Below are 19,869 nucleotides of genomic sequence, written 5' to 3' on the forward strand. Positions count from 1 at the left end.
AATCCACCTATCTTGGTATCATCTGCAAACTTAACCAGCTTGTTACTTATATTCCTATCTAAATCATTTATATATATTAAAAATAGCAGTGGCCCTAGCACTGACCCCTGTGGAACACCACTCTTAACATCGGCCAGTTCTGATGAGGTTCCTCGCACCATCACCCTCTGCTTCCTGTGTTTCAGCCAATTCTGCACCCATCTAAAAACATCACCCTGAACTCCCACTTCTTTTAACTTGATGCCCAACCTCTCATGTGGCACCTTATCAAATGCTTTCTGAAAGTCCAGATAAATAATATCATAAGCTCCACTTTGATCGTATCCTTTTGTTGCCTCCTCATAGAATTCCAACATGTTAGTAAAACACGACCTCCCTCTTCTGAACCCATGCTGACTGTTCAGAATAACTCCTGTCCTTGTCATGTGTTGCTCAATCTTATCCTTAATAATTCCTTCCATTAATTTTCCTGTGATGCTTGTTAAGCTTACTGGCCTATAGTTGCTTGGATCTGCCCTGTCACCCTTTTATATAATGGGATGATATTTGCCATTTTCCAGTCCTTTGGAATCTCTCCAGTGCACAGTGACTTCCTAAAAATATGTGTCAAGGGTTTATATATGTACTCACTAGCCTCCTTAAGAACACGAGGATAAATATTATCTGGTCCTGGTGATTTGTTTGATTTCATCTTATTTAATCTGAGCAGCACTTCTCCCTCTACAATTTCCAAATCCCTCAGTACCTCCTTAGTAGTTCGTTTACCTCTGGGAGGTTATCCACTTGCTCACTTGTAAACACCTCAGAAAAATGTAAGTTTAGGGCATCTGCTATTTCATTGTCTGTATCTTTTAATTCCCCTTTACTATTCCTGATGAACTTGACCTCCTCCTTAACTGTTCTTTTACTACTAAAATACTGAAAGAATCTCTTGGGGTCTTCTTTCGCCTTATCTGCTATATTCCTCTCCAACTGTCTTTTAGCCTCTCTGATATCCTTCTTATGTTTATATGTGTGTGTGTGTATATATATATATATATATATATATATATATATATATATATATGCCAGCAACACTCATGACAATGACAACACAATTACATTGTCAATCATGTTACGTTATTATTAAAATGTTTCCTTTTCTTTTTCATTACTTCTTTAACACAATACTTCTCCGCTGCGAAGCAAGTGTATTCTTCTAGTTTTGTATAAAAAGCAAACAGATATGAAATTTGAGAAAAATTACTCAACCCGAAGTAGTATTTTATTTAAATAACCCACCGAATTTTTTGTATCATGGAAATATAAATGTGTACGGGATATTAAAAACTGTATTCAATATAATGCATATTCTTTTAATAACCATTATTAATTTTATTTTAATTTATACATTATCAGTTTAACAATAACGTGTAAACATTGAACATGCCCTGTAAATATAATGATGTAATGGGAACAATAAGCTGCTACATCCCTGTCGTGTTCCTGGTAATACGTTTAATTTTATGATATATTTTTTATTTCTAATCATTATCATAATTAAATGTAGCTAAATGTAGTTTTACCTATAGCAATTTATTGCAACAAATATTACTGTAGGCTATATAATAGTAACATTTTTTTTTATGATTTTAGGTGACTATAACTCTTTTTACTTTGCACGTAATCTAGGTAATGCATATGTAATCATGAAAAAATTCCACGACTGTTTTTGACATCCCTCAGTGTAAAAATATCATTTTAATATAAAGTTTGATTATACAGTAAATAGAGATAAATGATTGTGTAGCAATATTATTAATTTAGTTATGATGAGGAATAAAGTCATATGATATTTGCGAAATATTGTGCAACTGGAAGTGGTTCTGATGACCTTTTCCTCCTCTCTGTATACGAGAAAGTTGAGGGGAGCACACTCCTTGTTTTTTTTACTCTAATTCTACTTTTCTTTTGCATTCTTGTACAAGTCATCAACATTTTCAGACTGTTTTAGTCAGTTCAGAGCTGCAGCTAGCAGTATTTATTATTTGCAAGAGTATGTTCAATATTTCAGTTCGATCAATTTTCCTTATGTAATTATACCTTGGCCTTCCTTTAATAACCACATTGCCAAACAGGTTTGAAATAAAATTGCTCTACAATTAAAATTACTGTGATGTGCAACACTTTAATTCACGTACCTGGGGAAAATTTTGTTTAAATAGACAAAAGAGGAGTATGAGCGGAAAACAGACAGAAGTTAGCATTGTATTATTATCAACAGCAAGCAAGCACAAAACTTCTATTTCTTTGAACTGTATTCGAAAATGTTCCAAAAATGCTCCAGGACTTACCTAAGCAAAGCAAAAACAAGATAATTCTTCCTTCATTCTCACTGTTGCCATCTGTTTACCTTGATAACAAAGCCTAATCTCTTACAAGCAAGCCATTAACTCCCTCCAAACCTCGTTATATGACCTGTAACACCATCCCATAATATTATCCACATGCCTGAATCTTCACCTACTAATTGTAGTGCCATCTATGCCCTTGGGACCATTTTTCCAGGTGCCAATAAAGATTTAGTTTATACAAATAATGAGAAAATAATATCAAGAAAAACACAAACGTTAAAAAGAAGAAAAACACCAGCACCAAGAACAAAGGAATCCTTAAATTCCTAAACAAATTGTAAATTCCTCTCTCGCTTATAGCCCAATTAACCCAAAATCCTTCTTTTTCCCTTTTAGGTAAATAATATCTATCTATCTATCTATCTATCTATCTATCTATCTATCTAATTGTTATTGATGAGGAAAGCCAAATACAACCCCAACTTGTGAACTGAGGAGCACTTTCATAACAACTCACATGTGACAGGGCATCCAGATTATTAAGGATTATATATAATACAGCCCTCCCCACTACACGTACCTTTCTGATGAGCTTAACAACTTCTGTGCTTATTTAGGCAAGGACAATATGGAAATAAATATTAAAACAGAACCACCCTCTGATGAACAGCCTCTTACACTCTCCACCACTGATCTGTTTGCTGCACTTAACAGGGTAAATGTGCATAAGGTTGCAGGCCTTGATGGTGTTACTAGTTGAGTACAATAGGACAACCATTGTGCCAGTGCCTAAGCAGTCCACTGAAGTTGGCTTTAATGACTTCTGTCCAGGTGCACTCACCTCAATTATAATGAAGTACTTCGAGAACTTGTTCTTCATTCATCTCAAAGCATGCCTACCCCTACACTGAATCCCCATCAGTCTGCATATCATCCAAACAATTCAACCTGTGATGCTATTTCTACAGCACTTTACACAGCCCTGATCCACTTGTACAACAGTGGCACCAGTGTGAGGATGCAGTTTATTGATTTTAGTTTAGCAGTTAATATGATCATCTCCTCCAAGATGGACACAAAGCTTAGTGAACTTGACTTTAGCACCTTCCTCTATAATTGGAATTTGGATTTCCTGACCAAGATACCACAGTCTGTTCAGTTAGAAAACTACACTTCCTCCACCCTGACCTTAAACTCTTGTGTCACACAGGGATGTTTTCTGAACTATCCTCCCTTTTCACTCATAACTGAGTTCCCATACTTAGATCTAACACAATCATTAAGTTCACTGATGACACCACAATAGTAGGCCTCATCAGTCAAGAGAAGAGTTCCACCACTAACAATATGGTGCTGAATATCATGAAGTCCAAGGGGCTCATTGTGGACTACAGGAACTCCAAAAGCATGACCCAATCTTAATCAAATGAACTGAAGATTAACATTTCTCCTGGGTGTCCACATTTCTGAGGATCTTTCATGGTCCCTCAACACATCTACTCTGCTCAGAAAAGCACAGAAATACCTTTACTTTCTGAGGAGGCTGAGGAAAGTACAGCTGTCTAGACAGCTTCTAATGAACTTCAAACAATGCCCCATAGAGAACATTCTGACCAACTGTGTATGTTACGGTAACTGCATGCAATCAGACTGGAAGTCACTGCAGTGGGTTGTGAAAACTGCCTAACACATCATTGGTGCCTCACTACTTGCCATTGAGGACCTCAGGTGCAAACAGGGCCTGAGTAGGGCATGTAGCATCATTGTGGGCCTCCGCTTACCACAGAAATGGTATGTTTACTTGTTTATCTTTTGGGAGGTGGTAAAGGAGCCTAGATTCCAGCAACAGCAGGCACAGGAATAGCTTGTACCCTTCAGCTGTCACCCTGCTGAACTCAAAATCCACCTTTTCCATCTTACCTTAAAACGACACATGTATGATCTAGGACTCTGTACCCACCGCCGGTCTTTCACGTTTGTCCTATAGTCTTGAACTATTACATAACTATCAGGGCTCCTCTGCACTTGTACCTATACAACTGTCTGCAGATCACTGTCTCTATTATTTAAGTGGTTTCCATATATTACTGTACATATTCTATTTTATCAATGCTGTACTTATTGTGTATGGTGTCCCTGTTGTATTTTAACTCTCAAAAATCATTCTTTATATACTCTTGACTCTTTTCTGTACAAATCCCTCATTGCTACATTTATTTATATTTACCTGATTACTTACAAGTAACTTTTATTTGCATTTCTAGTTAGAAGCAAAACTGCATTTAATTGTCATGGCGGTGTTCAATGACAATAAAATCTAATCTAGTCTAATCTAATCTAGTCTGCACATATACTACGTGATGTCTACTATCTGCTTTTAGGATGATGATTGACCTCCATGGTTATTCCTTTTTTTATGCTTATTTTATTTTATTGTAGAATCAACTCTCGCCAGCGGCCAGCAGGGCGGCTGTGCGGCACATGCGTACGTGCGATGTTCTCATCCCTACCAACTTCGCCGTCACTTCCCCTACCTCTTCATATCTTAAATCAGCAGATTGAAGACTTAAGTGCCAGCTTAAGTGAAAAATTAAGGAAAATGTACTAAGTAATTGCAACACAAACACTACAGACGAAAGAAGAGAAGAAGTGGGCCTCTAGGGTGGAGAAAAGAAGAACTGCTCAGGAAGCAGCAGGTGCATCAACCTCTGAGCAAATGAATGCTAAACATACAGAGAAAGAGTATGAAAACTTTGCATGCTCAAGTCAACTGTATTCACTGCACGTTATTGTGCAGTACGCTGTTACTGGTTTTCAATAAGTTAATTAACAATTAAACAGAATAGCATAATATTCCCATTCAAGACTGGCCAGCAATTTAGGGATTTTCTGGAATGCTGCAATTTCTCCACAGAGCCTATGTCTCTTTTAAAATGCTTCTTAATCCCTCCCTTTAGAAAGAAAAACTAACTCTTTCCACCAGCAGCCAGGAGGTCTTGCAGCCTCTTGCCAGTTCTCTATGGTCTCACACTTCTTGACATCTGCTGGGTCCTGGACATTCTGAGTAACAGGTGGCTTACAGCATGCTAACTTTTCCAGCCAGTGTGGATCTATATTTCTGAATTATACTGCATGACTTACTTCAAGACCTCAATGTCATGAACCAATAGTTAATGCATAATTTGTCTTACTGCAGGAATGGGACTAAAAATGTTGGTTTTCCTGTTACTTTACCTATTATGTTAGAAAAAGAACAGAACTTGAGACACCAAAAGGGTTGGGGGATTCAGTGTGAACTCCATGGTTGTTGTTATAAGAGTAGATGGTTTGATGATGTTGGGCCACACTGGTGCACTGACCAAACTCTTAGATCAGAAGTGAAGCCATCTTGTATCCTTCTTAAATTTTTGTAGTCTAGACACCATAAATAGTGGAGATGGAGATAACCAGCTTTAATGCTGATGTTTTATGGAGGACACAGAAATATATATAGCTTGATGTACTACAGTACATTGGACTAAAAATGTAACAGTTACAACAGGGTGCCAGTGTCATTGTTATATATACACTCATAACAAGTTACAGACCTTAAACACAATGTACCTTGTTTACAGATGTAGATACCACCATAGTCTGACACACATCTTCAGTGTGATCTCTATAAAGAGTCCATTTCCAGGACAGATAGTGGAATGCCACTGCCTTTAACTGCCACAAGGTATCTTTATGAAAATTGAGAATGAGAAAGAGAGAATCACTGCATAGTGTACATTATCATTATTATCATTAGACATAGACCAAAATGAAAAATCTGAACTCAGGGTTCAGTTTATCAATGAAGCAGAGCTGTGTTTACATGCTAGTAGATTTTCTGGAGTTACCATTTGTAATATTACACTTTCCCACTGCATTTGTGGTTGAAATTGTGGCTAAAATGTGAGGTCACTGTTGAAATGCTGTTAAACCCAAACAAAAAGCACTTAAAGATTACCTCTTATTTTTTTGTGAAAATAAAAAGCAAATTAAATGCATTAAGTGCGTATTTCTTTCCACTAAATACAACATAATGACCTTCTTTTTACATTTCTGAAAATGTTAATACCAGAATGCCTAAATTAAACCCAGTATTATTTAGCTATTTAACATTCACTCATCACTCATATTTCAAGCACAGCGGTGGCCAAGGACCTGTCACTGCCCTTGCCAAGTCGCAGATCAAATTTAAAGCAACTTTAGAATACCTCAGAACAGGTCAGGGGTCTATAGCTGCCCCGGGCACTTCCCCTGAAAAGGCAAGACTTTAGCAAAGGCCAAAAGCTGCTCTCTTCCTGGGACTTACCAGATAAGCTACCTTTGAAAGTGCTGCAGAAATCAAATGGAGCAATAAGGCCAAGGCTATCAAACTCCAATACTCCAGTTTTAATCCCCATTACACTGCTTCATAGTCCCATGTGAGTTACTACATGGAGATGATTAATCACACTGAGTCAGTCAAATTTCATAAAGCAGAACTCAGCAGAATGCCTATGAAAAATATTGGAAGTGGGTGAAAAAGAAGAGAAACTGACAATCAACTTTGTACCTTATGCTTTTAGCGGTGTTTCTAGTGCATCATCAACATCATAGAGCATTTACAGTTCCACGTTCTGAGAAACAGCTATCAGTAAATTATTAAGGGCCTATGGTGTTATTTTTCCATATAACATAATAACACTTTTAACTTTTTTTACTGAGATAATGGTCTATTTTTAATCAGCCTAAAAAAACAAAACATTTCTTCATTTTAAAATGAATATCTTTTGCAATTTACAGTTAAACTGCTGATTATTTAATACTTTGCTCTCAATTTACTGGAAAATACAATAATCAAACATGATTAAAATTGACATCACGGGACATAAAAGGTGTGTTTAATTAAAAACCTTTCTATGTAGATGTGGCTTCACTAATGTGGGTTTATCAAGTTAAACTTTTATTAATAGAATGATTAGGATATGCATTGTCACAAGAATAGACAGAAGGACATCAAAAAAGTTGTATATATTGTGCCCTCGCTGCAAAATGGATTTGGTTTAAGAGCTGTGTTCAGGTTCAAGTCCAAAACAGAACTGATTTAAGGCTGTAAAGATGGCGGCTTTAATTGCAGAGACAGGGAGTGACGTCATCAGAACCGGAAGTGATGCCATCAGTGGTGCCAGAACTGGACGTGACATCATCGGGACTGGAAGTGGTGTCATCAATGGCATCGGAATCGTGCAGGATTTCCCGTGGATGGCTGGCAGAGGATTGAGATAGAAACTCAGTGCACCTTGCCAACCCCCTGTTCTGGTATGAAACTACCATTATTCAGGCCTTTTAGCTGCCTTCAAATGACAGCATATAGTTTCTAAAATCATTTATTTTACCTTTTGCCTCCAAATGACAGCATATACTGTCCAAAATAATTTATTTTACCTTTGAGTAAGTCATTTTTATTTGTTCTAATCTATCGATCAATCCTTTTCCAAAAAATATTCAGTTAAATTCAGATTTGCAAATAGTTCAAATCTGTCCCTAATACAGCAAGAAACAAACTACAAACCAAACATCAGATTACAACATCTAAAAGTTAATTTTGAGATGCTGTTTGACACAAGTAAACAAATCTAAAAAAATCATTCGACGAATGAAATGGAACCTGACAAAGCAAACAGTACATAAAGTACTGTTGAATTAAATAAAGTTCAATATATAAACTACATCCCACATCAAAACATAGGAAAAAAATAGGAAAAGCTGGCTGGATGAATCGATGTGCTGGTAATATTATCCATCCATCCATTTTCCAACCCGTTGAATCCGAACACAGGGTCACGGGGGTCTACTGGAGCCAATCCCAGCCAACACAGGATGCAAGGCAGGAACCAATCCCGGGCAGGGTGCCAACCCACCGCAGGACACACACACACACCCACACACTAGGGACAATTTAGAATCGCCAATCCACCTAACCTGCATGTCTTTGGACTGTGGGAGGAAACTGGAGTACCCGGAGGAAACCCACGCAGAAGACGGGGAGAACATGCAAACTCCGCGCAGGGTGGACCCGGGTCTCCTAACTGCGAGGCACCGTGCCGCCCTGGTAATATTATGCTTAATGTAAAAGAGTACAGTACTTGACTCCTAAAAAGTTGCCATGAGAAGGATACCATCAAGGTAGCGTAGAACTGGGTGAAGTTCCTCTCTTCATTTTGTCTTCTATTTTTCATACTTTTCTAACTTGTAGAGAAAATCTGGAATCATTTTGATGCGACCTCACAGGTTTTGAGTTTTCCACCCTACAGTGTGCTAAACATTTTGGTCTAGAATTCTGTTAGCCTTTTTAACTGCTATTACACTTTATGTGGTTACAGACAATTATTATTCCTGTAGGGTTAAATAGCTCCAGTCCCACAACCAACAATGTCTGTAAAATGTCAAAATCAAGCTAAACATTCTTTTTCCTGTCTGTGCACTACAATTCAATAATAAAAGCTATTAGACAAGGGAGACAGAACATAGGCAGGAAGTTAAGAGAAAAATGCTCAGTTATTTACAGTATGCATAATAGTTCTTGACAAGACCCCTTTATTTCTAAATAGCCTAATTACTGAATGTACCAATGACCTCCTGTGTTCAATTGTTTTTATTTTGCATTGCTGAATTCTATTGCAGAACTGCGGGAATTGAAATAATAAAATAATAATTCAGAAGCGTAGCAAGATCATTAAGGATTTGATTAAGATTTTTAGTGCAAGATTTCCATAAAGCTGTTCTGGAGTATACTCATGTAATGTTGTTAATGTGTTTGATGACAATATAGAGTGTTAATTACATCAGCCTCTGCCACACAATACAAAACAACAACTGGAATTAACAGTTTTTAATGCCTCCTATGTGATGATCTGTTAGATCACAAAATAAAAGCATTTAAAATACTTATAATGGGTTCATTTAATGCATATTGGGGACTTGTAATTTAAGTGATTTCTACTTTCATTTGACACCATCTATTGCATTGTATGCTGGAGGCTATGATCAGGGGTCTTGAGAGACTGAGCACGGAATCTGAGTGTCTGGGTTTGTGAGTGTCCTGCATAAAAACCAAGATCCAGGTCTTTAATGACCTTTTAGGCACGGTCATCAGCAGTGTGTCGGTCTGTGGAGAGAGTGTCGACCTTGTTGAGAAATTTATTTACCTCGGCAGCAACATTCATGTCACTAGTGACTCTTCCTATGAAGTGAGTAAACAGATTGGGAGAGCATGGGGGATCATGAGGTCACTGGAACGGGGTGTGTGGTGCTCCCAATATCTCTGCAAATGGACGAAGGTCCAAGTCGTTAGATTTCTGGTGCTTCCTTTCTTGCTATATGATTGCAAGACATAGACACTATCCAGTGACCTGAGATGAAGACTGGACTCCTTTGGTACTATGTCTCTTCAGAGAATCCTTGGGTACCGCTGGTTTGACTTTGTGTCGAATGAGTGGTTGCTCATGGAGTCCCAAATGAAGCACATTAACTGCATTGAGGTAGCATAAGTTATGGCACTATGGCCTTGTGGCACGTTTCCCAGAGGGTGATCCAGCTCGTAAGAAACCAAAATGAAAGCCAAAGAGAGTAGTCAAAACATGGCAAGGATTTCCAGCCAGTCTCTCAAAAAGGAGACTGCCAAAAGAATCACAAGGTAAGGATCATGGAAATTATCCAAATAGTTAGATATGGATTAAAGAGTGGCATTTTATAGTGTTGGTACCATGAGGCAACATGCAGAATTGACATGGGTCATATACTCAGCTAAGACCCTAGCTGTAAAAAAAAAAAAAGAAAAAAAAAGTCCAACAAAATGGTGGTGCCCATAGAAATTGAAACAGCATCATAAAAAGATAATTCAGAAAAACTACTATATAATAAAATACTAAAACTTGTGTGTATAATTCCTCGGAGAAATCTGATTAGTCAATTCATTTTTGGCGTGATTCGTCAGTTTGGTTTTGGTGATGTGATCGAAAGAGAAGTGTAAGACTGAGATGCACAAGGAGGAATAAAGGAGTAGGACGCATGCTGAGAGATGCCTTCAAAGATAGGAAGTATAAAAAGAGACAGGAGGTTGTAACAGGGCTACATATTAATAAGTATTTTTTATAAGTGTTTTTTTTGTCTGTGCTGAGTGCCATTTGCTATGCTATAAGTAAATGTCGTCCCCATAAGATAAAAGGGGAAGGATGATGAAGGGAGACCGCACCACCGAGACGAAAATTACCTGTTGTTTTCCACCAATTACATCTGGGACTGTCATTATTTAAACTAGAGGACCGTAAAGGAAAAGAGAGTGAGGAGAGAGAGAGAGAAAGAGAGAGAAGGAAAGAGAACAAAGATCATGAGTAGGAAGGATACATTATTTACAATCATTTCCACCCATCATCCCATTTATTATGCCATCCATTACTTGCTTTTTTCAAGATCCGGACCAACATTTATGGCAACCTGTGCAGAGAAACCCCGGGGTTTGGATTCACACCAACCATTGCTGAGGACATATACAGTGAGGTCGTTTTTGGGACTTACTTATCATATACATATTGTGAAATGAATAGCCTTGACACATACAAAAAGGTTTGGGGCAGCCACCCACATATTGTCCCTGGCTGCAAAAGGCTGCATTCTTTTGAGTTCTCCACTGAACTGACTGGTGGAGGAAAGATGGCGGCTTTATAAGCCAAAAGATGGAAGTGACTTCAGTCTGGGGGTCGGAACCAGAAGTGTCGTTGAATCAGGCAGGTTTTCCCATTTTTGGCCTGTAGAGATAACAGAGGTAGGTTTAGTGCACCCCACCACCACTAACTGCAGAGTTAGAGATTTCTGGGTTGTTTTTAATGAAAAAAACAAAAAATATTGAAGTTAGGCACACAAAAATGCTTATATTATTTCAGCATCTTAAAATTTATTCGTCTTTCTCTGAGTTTTCATCCAGTGCCAGAAAATCTGGCCTGGGTTCCTTCCCTCTTACCTAAACAAAAACAACAAAACAATGTAATATTAAAAAAAATGTAAAAGCTCAAAATACTAATTTCATTATTTGTGAAATTTATTTATTCATTCATCCATTTTCCAACCCGTTTAATCCAAACACAGGGTCACGGGGGTCTGCTGGAGCCAATCCCAGCCAACACAGGGCGCAAGGCAGGAACCAATCCCGGGCAGGGCGCCAACCCACCGCAGGACACACAAACCCACATCCACACACCAAGCACACACTAGGGACAATTTAGAATCGCCAATCCACCTAACCTGCATGTCTTTGGACTGTGGGAGGAACCCGGAGGAAACCCATTCAGACACGGGTAGAACATGCAAACTCCACGCAGGGAGGACCCGGGAAGCGATTTATAGGGTCTCCTATAAATGATAATAATATCAGTAGATATATATATAATATAGTGTTATTTTTATTAATAAAAAAGAACTGTTATAATTTATATAGTAACTAGGGGGTTTGCCCCCTGCTCGCCAACCCCCCCGGCCTGCGCTATCTGCCAGCCACTTCGGGTCTCTGCTGCTCATGTTGAGAAGAGGGGGGCCCCAGCAACAAGTGCCTCCGCAAAACAGATGTCGATAACACAAGCTTTCACAAATGCCACACACTATGAGAAGAGTTCAAGAAGATGGAAAGAAATAACTGATGCTATTTGTTATTACATCGCAAAGGATATGACTCCCTTGGCTACAGTGGAGCGAAGCGGGTTTAAACACCTCGTTAAAACTCTCGACAGAAGATACACTGTGCCATCACGATCACATTTTTCTAAAACTGTGCTGCCAGACATGTACAAGACATGTTGTAGAAATGTAGCTGCGGAACTGAAAAATGTTCAACACTTTGCAGCCACATCTGATCTCTGGTCAAGTAGGACGATGGACCCATCCTTGAGCCTTACTTTGCACTACATTGACGATGATTGGAAGCTGCGCCAGAGATGCCTTAAGACGGCATATTTTCCAGCCAATCACACGGAAGATATGATTGCACAAGGTCTGAAAGATATGCTTTCTGAATGGGACCTCGCGGAAGAAAAACTTTCAGCCATTACGACAGACAACGGTGGTAATGTTGTCAAAGCTGTTGCACTTAATTGATGGTTACGGCAGCAGTGTTTTGGACACAGACTACACCTTGCAATTGGTAAGTACACGTCAGCTTAATTAAATATAATAGCATTGGGATGTTATCAGATTGGGCATATCTGGCGTTTACTATATTCTGGCTATGCTAAATTTGTTCATAAAGCGCCTTTCTAAATGTTACAATATGCTTGATATTACAGTGTTACAATGTTAATTTCACATTACAATGTAACAGAACACTACATCATTAAAGTAAAAATCATTGCGTTGTAAAAATGTGTTGTTAATCTGATATTATTTAAGAAATATAAGAGGCTCATTAATTTTGGTACTGTTAAAGCTTCAGGTATAAATAAAATATTGTCAATAATAATAAAAAAATTATTCATTTTGTGTGTTTCAGAAAATGGATTGAAAGATCAACGTGTGACACGTGCAGTGAGGGTGTGCAAAAACATAGTCAGTGCTTTTTGCTATAGCTAGAAAAAAAAGAAGGCATTAATGAAGGTGCAACAAGAACTGAACCTGCCACAACACAAGCTAAAAACAGCATGCGTTACCAGATGAGGATCGATGCAAATGATGATTGCAAGAGTCCTCAAACAAAGAAAAGCTATTACACAGGTCCTTTCTGAAGACAAAAAATCCAGACACCTTGTTCCATTGTGGGCTGACCTGGATGTCTTAGAGGCTGTCAGCAAGGCTCTTTCCCCCTTGATGGAGTTCACAGACGCCCTATCAGGGGAAGAGTATGTGACCATTTTATTTGTAAAGCCTGTACTGCACATCCTCAATTCACGAGTGCTTGCTGAGGAGAAAGATGATGTGGAGCTGACTAAAACTATCAAAACCAGCATCCTCAGGTACCTTAAGGAGAAGTACTCAGATCCTATCACAGAAGAGCTACTGGACACAGCCAGTTTTGTTGATCCCAGATTTAAAGCTACCTACATTTCTGCTCACAATGTCCCCACCATTCAGGAGAAAGTGAAAACAGAGAAGGAGAAGATGTCAGAAGCTGAAGTCTGCAGAGAAAGTCAGATTACAGAGACTGCAGAACCAACAACTTCATCAGCAGCAGCAAAAAAGCAAAAGAGGTCATTAGGGAGCTTTTGTAAAGGGAATGAGGCAACACCTTCAGCTACACACACTCTGTCACTTCAGCAATTGCTAGAAGCAGAGATGAGCAGCTATTTGGTGTCCTCCATGCTGGATAGTGAGGCAAATCCACTGGACTGGTAGAGGAAGCATCATGTACACTTTCCCACTCTAAGTAAGGTGGCAAAAAAGTATCTCTGCATACCAGCTACTAGCTCCCCATCAGAGCGGGTTTTCAGTTCGGGCGGAAACATTGTTACATGCCTCTGGTCCTGCCTGAAACCTGAAAAGGTTAACATGCTCGTGTTTCATAGTAAGAACTTAGAGTAAATTCATGTTCATATAGTGACATGACAAGATCGCTAAGATCACCTCATGCAGCAGTGTTTAGAGAGTTCTATTTTCATTACAACAATCTGTTGTTTACATCGATACATTGCACATTAAAATATTTGTTTACAGAAGATGCAAGAAATGCACTGTTTAAAGTACTATTTACAGGATATATAAGAGTTATTTTATTTAGGAGAGATACTGCTTATTTTCTACTTTTAATAAGAAAAACATTGAAAATAATTTATTTTGTTTCCAAAAGTGCAAGTTATTTATTTTTACTTTTTTTATAAGAACAAAGTGATTGTACGTTTTAGGCAATGTGTGCTTTAATTTCAGTTGTTTAACACTGATGTTCAATAAATAATCACAGATAGTAGATAGTGTGTTTCCTTCAATTATTTTAAAATCAAGTAATGCACCCTTCATTCAAAAATCTCTCACTTGTAATATGTGAGCATATTTACTGTACAAGACTTGTCAGTGAACTAGGAGGGCAAAAAAAAAAATAAATAAATAAATAATCGTTCATTAATCGTAATCGAGTTAAAATGTTCAATCAATCGAGATTTTGATTTTAGGCCAAATCGCCCAGCCCTACTCAATCATCCTTTGGCTTGTATAACAAAGCGCAAATAAAGAATCTTTATAAAAATTAGGTCAGAGAAAGAGTTGCCTTTAAAAATAGGTGATTCCATAGCAAAATGTCCCAATACACATGCCCTGAGAAAGAGAGCAAAAGAAATTAACATTAACAAAAGAAAGCATAGCAAACATACAGAACTCACCAACACGCAGCACATACAATGTACTGCAAAAAACTGTGCGTTTTCTCAGCCTTTCTTGGACTGAGGACAGTCCCTTGACGGAAATGGACAGATTGGCCTGCCTCTTCAGGAACCATCCATAAAATACATGGAACAATAGAAGCATAGCCACACAGAAATGAAAGAGGCAAAACTAATACAAAATACTGAATAATGCAAATAATTAACACAAATAACAAGGTTAACACAAACAAATGAGTCAAACATGAGCAAAAAAGACATAAAAAAGCTGAACACCAGACAGGGGAGGAACCCTGGCTCAAACATAACAAATATAAAATATGGTTTTCATATTCCATATTTTTGTTAATTGCATATTAGTACTTTTTATGTCTGTGAATGGCTGTCTGAATTCATGTTGTAACATTACCCACCAGCCTAAGACTGTTAAACCTGCTCATGAACAGGTCTAAGTTGTTAGTGCACAACTTTGTTCCTCTTCTCTGGCTCTAAAAAGCACACTGAAAGTGTACTTAGGGTGTACTCCCACTAGGCATATTTGTTCCGTGCTGTGCCCAAGCGCTATTGTCCCCTGAAGCCTACGAAAATATTTGTAATGCCAGGCCTCCTTAAATTCCCTCGCACTTCGCTTCAGCGTCTTTGTTTTGCAAATTTCACAGTACTGGTAGCAAGTAGCCTGCTACCGCAGCCCCCACCGAAGCAGCTCAACCAATCAAATCAATTTTTAATCAGATAGGTATAGGTATTGGTTGAAGAGGAGAGTCTTCAGAGTTGTTTCTTTAAATGACGCAAGACTCTGCAGAAGGGAGGAAGTTGGGCATCTTGAGTCTATTATCAGTTATTACTGCTCAAAAATGCCACAATTGTTTACATTCAATTGCAGACACTGCATCAGAGTTAGGCACACTGGCAATGCTATGGAGAATGCTGCCATTAGCAAAGAAACATAAAAAGGAAAAAGTGACAGGAAATGTATGCGTTTTGCATCAATGTCAGCCAAAAGCGACAATAGGTACAGTGAACATTTCATGTTTTTGAAGGTTGTTCATATATATTAAAGTCTTGGATTTGAACCTGTAACATTCATGCAAACACGTCTCTAGGTATGCCAGAATGTCTGATTTGTGTCTGATTAACCATATCTTTGGGCCATATGTTGATTGTTCGTTCAGGAAGGGGCATAAGATTTTCAACATTTTGTCCACCTTTTCTACTTCTTAAATAATGTAGCTAGGATCAAAATTTCAGACATGTCATTTTCCACCTTTTGTTCTATGATTACGATTTGCTGCTCCTGAATCATTACAGAATCAAAACGTTAACCCTTGTAATGGACGGCCGCCAGCTCAACCCAGCCGGGACGCCCAAACAACGAGAGGATGAGGGAAGGCAGCTGCTTTGGGACGCTGCCTCCCCCAGGACGCTAGATGGCGGCTTCCCTAAAGCATAGCAGTGCCCCTTATTCCCGCAGGGCACCATGTTATCTAGAGTTCAGCTTCATAGCCCTGCTGGGTACAGTGGGTGCCACCAGGAGACTCTGCAGGGAGAGCTTGGAGTCTCTTCTTTCTACATAGCCCAGAAATACTCCAAAGTCACGGGGATGGAAGTCCCAAAGTACATCCAGGCTGAAGAAAGTCCAAGTTCTTCATCTGACCCAGAAGTGCTGGCAAGTCATGGGGACAGAAGGACAGAAGCACTTCCCGGTCAAGGACTATAAAGGACTGCTTTAAACACAGCAAGCGAGCTGAAATTGAGTGATAGAAGACAGAGCTTGCTGGAAAGTGTGGAGTAGAGAGTTGCGTATAATTGTTGTATTTATTATTAATACTTACCTGTGTATGGTAGCTGGGGTGCTTAAAGGCACTATTTATAAGAAAGAAAAGGGAATAAAAATTACTTTTACTAATTTTGCCTGGTGCCCTGGACATCTGTCTGTCGGGTCAGAGGAGCGACAGTGCCCTCTAGTGTCACACCCTTCACAGTAAACCTGCACTTTTGCAGATTAGTTTCAGGGCATTGGTTGCCCCAGTAACTGTGCTGGATTGAATCAAAGCTTTCTTTCAGAAACAGGCAAAGCCCGAGGCTATTCCTAAAAGCAGGATTAGAGATTTATCCACATCGTTGGCCTCATGGATCACATAACTCTGGTCTAATCTATTCTACAAACACTGGTTGGCTAAAAAATACTCTGTAATGGAAGCTTGATTTATGTGATGCTAATTTACAGTACTTTAGCCAAATTTCACACTAATCATCCTTCCTGGAACAGACACCTTGCCCTTTATTTCAAAACACTGACATATTTACCAGTGCAGGCAGAACATTACAGAACAATCTAAATTTAATTTGAAATCTTATCACTAAACAGTCTGTTTATTTAAATTTGGCACAGGATGGCCTTTAAGAGAGTTTTTCACAATGGGTTATAAAGAAAAAGTAAAAAAAAAAAACAATTGAGATGATATGAGTTTGCTTTTGAATAACACAAAACATCTCCTCCAGCTATGGATGAATAACAAGCATATACCTTACATTTTGAAAAAAAAAATTAACATTTGTTCCTTTTTAACCTAATGATACTGTTGTAAATGAGTAAATTCATGAACATAAATGGAACTTCAGCAGTGTTAAAAAGTGTTTCATAGGTGAATAAACATTTATTGATTTTCAGCAGATGAAGATGAAATACCCACAGGAGAGAGTTGGTGCTTTTCTCTGGTACATAAGACTGATGATGTGCATGCAGTTTTATCATGTTTAGAACACTTGGCAGTTCTGTTAAGCATCAGTGCAAAACTCTATTGACAGCTTAAACAACTTTATGCTCCTGTAGTACATCAAATGACACTGACAGAGAAGCAGTAAAGACTGAAAAACTCTTTGAGGCGTAAAATGCATAACAAGAATAAACATATCTGTACTTATGTGCATTTATGTGTATGTTTTGTTACAGGCAGCCTCAGATCAATAATACTTTATTTATTTAAGACAAGATTTAAGATGTCTGTGTTTGCAGCCCAGTCTAATTATAAGCTTTAATTAGATTTGATAGATTAACTAGTGTGTTATGTTGGGATGTTTGCATACTTAATAATGTGCAAATACAATAAATTAATAAATAAATGTAAGCTTTGAACAAATGTAAACAAAAAATATACTTTAATTATTCAAGTTTTATACTGCCACCAAAATCAAGGCAAATATAATGTCCAAAAGTGAAAATCCTTGTAAAAAAAGCTATATTAGAAATGGTTTCTCATTTAGCATCAACATTTAAATGCAACCATTTAGCTAGATGTAAAATTTTACACTTAAAAAATGAAACATTTTTTATTTAGTAAGTAAACTGGCTTTAAATATATGAAAGGAGTATTGTAAACAACAACTTTAACTTCAAAAAATACTAACATATCCTTTAAGCCATAAGGCTTAATCTCTAAGTGAAGTTAAATATTTAAAAGATCGTATTAATGCTTACACTTCAAAATTACATGGAGATCATAATATACAAGCCATCTTACAAATTTAGGTGTAACAGGTAGAGGGTTTAGCTATGAGGCTTGGAAAGTTTTAATAATCTACCTGCTTGTGTACATGATGTCCCACTGATCTCAACATTTCATTCATGGCTAAGGACCAACATATTTATCACTGCACATTCTTATTAAAGCCGATGGTTCAACTGGCAATATTATGTAAAGATATGTTATTTAAGTGTCTGAAATAAAATTGTGATAGACATCATAACTTGCTCCTATATTCCTTTTCCTCTTTAAGTTGCCTTTCAATATCTGACTGGGAGAAATGTTGTCAGTGCTACAATGACACCATTCTGCACATTTAATGAGTTGTCAGAGTGGTTCAGAAATGTTGACGTCAAGAGTTACAGAGATGTTTAAATCTAATCGGTAGGTTGCTATAGGATGTCTGGGAGTGGGTGGATAACTAGTTAAGGAAGGTCAGTCAGACTTTGACTTTGCGTACTACAAAGTACCATAGAATGGACACTGTATTGACTGGAATTTTTGTTTTGCTTATATCGAATGGAAAACTATCTATGTTTTCTTTAACGGTATCTTCTTTTATCCTGAGTTCCCATTTCCCTCAAATGCTGGAGTGATATTTCTTCAATTTGTTGTTTAGGAGCAAGGTAGATAAAGTACTTTTAATCACTTTGTGTATGTAAATTAAAATTCATATGTGAACTTATTCTCAGTGGCCCTCACCAAACTCAACCCACATACAGTCTTTTGTTTTGGCCACTGCTGCAAAACATTTGACAGATCAAGAGGGGGCCGACAAGATGTAATTTAAATCTGTTCAGGGTCTTCTTTTATAAAATCCACCAGAGCTGAATCTTGGCTCATTTACTGTTCATGATTTTTAACATAACAAATTATCAAGGCCCAGAAAAGGCTTGAAGAGTATCCAGTTCGGCAGTCTAATGGTTTGTGTCTGCTATTTGCAGATGATATTGTCATTATGGTTTCATCAGACTGTGCTCTCAGGCTCACACTGGCACAGTCCACAACTGAGTATGATGATCTTGAGATGAGAATTGGGATCTACAAATTTGACATTATAGTCCTCTACTTGAAAAGAATAGTTTGTTTTCTGCTGGTCAAGTAAAAGCAGCTGTTTTAAATGGAAGAATTACTCCATTTGTTCTTGAGTGAGCGTAGAAGTGATAATTAGACTGAAGAATGAATTAGTGCAGAGGCACCAAATTTGAGACCCCTCTACCAGACTGTGATGATGAACCAATTGCTACATTCTGTGGTGTTTAATTTACTGGTCAGTCATCATCTGTGGCCACAAACTGAATTTTATTTGCAAGAATGAGATGGTTAGTAGAAGTGGCCAAAATTAGATTCCTGCACAGAATTGCTGGATTTACTCTTCATGTTACTTTGAGGTATTCGGCAATGTGAGAGGACCTCAAAATTACTCTTGTTTCCCTGGATTATGGACAGTCACAATGAACTTGCTCAAGCTCCTCCCATGAGGGTTCCTGAGTTTAAATAAGTATTTATTTAAGAAAATACCCTTTTCAGTTTTTCTTCAGTAAAATCCACTGTACAGTTTCCTCTCCCTCTTTCCCTTCCTCTATTCTCCAGGTGAGCTTTGTCATTCTCCACTTTCAACTCTGACTTGCTTGGGTGAAGTGGAGAACT

This window comes from Polypterus senegalus, chromosome 8 (assembly GCF_016835505.1).
Source record: "Polypterus senegalus isolate Bchr_013 chromosome 8, ASM1683550v1, whole genome shotgun sequence".
Lineage (NCBI taxonomy): Eukaryota > Metazoa > Chordata > Cladistia > Polypteriformes > Polypteridae > Polypterus > Polypterus senegalus.